The following is a 2702-nucleotide window of genomic DNA, read 5'->3' as shown; positions in this document are numbered from 1 at the left end:
GATGATTTTTAAAGAAGAATCATCTATCCAGGAGTTAGCTGTAGGATGACAATAAGCTTTGTACCATGTACCCCAATACACCGGAGCTCTCGAAGAAGATGGAGATCATTTATGTCTGTACAGATGTTATTGTCAAAATCCATGTAATTTCTCTAAAGACTAATGATAAGTAACATATTATTGTTGTACTCAACTGAAGTCACCACTATGGAAGAACGACTCCATTGCAACAAATAAATGTCAATCGGCGTCAGTCCTAATACCTACCCTCTCTCTTATGAGGTTACATTTCAAGTACAGCAGTCCAGTGACCGTGGCAGCTTTTAACATAGAGGATGGAGCACTTCTGAAAGTGACACTGTAGAAACAGGGCATTTTCTCACTTGCAACACCTTCCCATGCACTTCCTCAGAGCCCCCACCACTTCTTTGTTCCTCAGACTGTAGATGAGTGGATTAAGCATAGGAGTCACTATGGTGCCAAGCACAGTTCCAATCTGGTCTTGCTCAGGTGTATGGGAAGAGGTAGGTGTCATGTATATAAAGATGGCCTGACCAAAGTAGAGACTCACCACTGTCAGGTGGGAGGAACATGTTGCCAGGGCTTTGTTCTTGCCTTTGCAAGTGTTCATTCTGAGGACACAGAGGAAAATGAGAGTGTAGGAGGCCAGGATGAGAATAAATGGGACCAGGAGAAATACAATGGTTGACACAAATTTCACCATCTCATAGGCTGATATGTCCACACGAGACATTCTCAGGATCGCTGGTATCTCACAAAAGTAGTGATTAATCTCCCTAGAGCCACAGATAGGAAAATTCATTGGATAGATAGTGTGTACAAGGGCAGAAAGGGCTCCCCCAATCCAAGCTGCAGCAGCCATCTTGAGACAGACCTTTGGGTTCATGAGGACTGCGTAACTCAGGGGATTACAGATAGCCACATAGCAGTCATAGGCCATGAGAGTCAGCAGGATTCATTCATCAAGGCCAAGGGTTAGGAAGAAAAAGAGCTGAGTGGCACAGGGAAAATAGGAAATGTTCTTCCTCCCTGTGAAATAGTTGGTGACCATCTTGGGGACTGTGCTAGAGACGTAAGCCAGGTCTATGAGGGAGAGCTGACTGAGCAGGAAGTACATGGGGGTGTGGAGGTGAGAGTCCAGCCAGATGAGGAAGATTAGTATGGAGTTTCCAGTAAAGGCAATAGTGTAGATGAAGGGGATGATGAGGATGAGAAGATAGGGATATCTGAACCAGGGAAAGAGCCCAAGGAGGATGAAGTCTGTTGCTGTTTCATTCTTCTGGTCCAGGTCCATATTTTTATTCAAATGCTCTATTCATACTGAAATATTTGCAGAAGGAAAATAATATAACAAGGGTTGTAATGCTTCAATAAAATAACTTGATCTCTTGGTCAGCACCATTATCTCTGTATATGTATGGCTAGGTCTCTATAAAAGTATATTCTCATAAAAGAGAAATTAAAAACTCCAGCAAATCAAAATTCCTTTACCTAGAATTTATCAATGTCATATCCTACAGTTGGTTTGATTTGGGTAAATGAGTATTTAGTCCCTTTGACAGATAATGATAACTAACTTGACCATTAGTTTCCTCATATATTTGAGATTTTTAATGAACTCTGGGCTGTTAACATTCTTATGTCTTGCATGTTGCTTTTCTTAAATTCTTATTCTACCCACCTCCACCCCAGAGGATCTCTTGAACTTCTCCTGAGGCCCTCTCACAGCTATACTCAAGAAGTTATAATTGTCAACCAAATGAAATAGGCTGTTCATTCTATTTTACTTACTCACCTTGATAATTCTTATTTTATTCAATTTCTCCTTTTGTTCTTCCTTCTTATCTTAGTTTTAAACTTTATATTTGCACTTAAATAATTTTCTTATTCAATTAACAACCTAAAAGACATCACTCATATTCCTCTATCCATTAATCTTTCAGTTACTGTTCATTGTCCATGGAATAAAAACTCCTTCAAAATACACTTAACATGTTGACTAAGTCCTGCAAATCAATTCTAAGGTCTCATGTTTGTAGGAGTGTTATCTTTCCACTGATGACAAGTGAAGACATGTATTTTCATTTATGTGATGACAAATATCTCATAGTAACTCAGTCCTGAGATGAATGAGTTGATTTCCGTTGTGAACCCTGATGATTCACATGCAATGCTTCCTCTCTTTTCAAGCAATATCAACCAGAAATTTTGCTTTCATTATCAATTATATACTTGAAGTACTATGTTGTATCAAATCATATGTCCTCATGCTTTACTTTATTTAAGATAATGAAAAAAGGTATAATGTCTGACTGCCAATGGAAAGAAATCAGTTCTCACTGTCACAATTTCAAAGTAGAGTAATTATAAGCTTGTGGCACTATTTTGACACTGAGGAATTTTGTTTCCTTAGCAGAGATCCTGTGCTGCTTTCTGGGGTACCCTCCATCATGACGCTTCTCTTTATACCTGTATTTTTTTTGACATAAATGCTTCCCTTAACATAGATATTAATTCTCTGGGGAGTAAAATTATGGGAAAATATCCTTGAAAATGATAATCCATGGTATTCAATTGTCACATCTAAAATATGAAAATATGTCTACCAGGTTAACATACAGGAGTATTATTAACCATGGTAGATTCAATTAATCATAGGCTGGGAACAGAAAATAGACATA

At 38.4% G+C, this 2702-nt stretch overlaps 1 pseudogene; it reads right to left on the bottom strand.

The window, feature by feature from the left end:
- Nucleotides 1–283: 283 nt before the first annotated feature.
- Nucleotides 284–1315, bottom strand: LOC138921353 (olfactory receptor 2T27-like; annotated as a pseudogene).
- Between the last annotated feature and the right edge of the window lie 1387 nt (nucleotides 1316–2702).

The sequence above is a fragment of the Equus caballus genome, chromosome 29 (assembly GCF_041296265.1).
Source record: "Equus caballus isolate H_3958 breed thoroughbred chromosome 29, TB-T2T, whole genome shotgun sequence".
NCBI lineage: Eukaryota > Metazoa > Chordata > Mammalia > Perissodactyla > Equidae > Equus > Equus caballus.
This window is presented reverse-complemented; position numbering and strand designations above follow the sequence as displayed.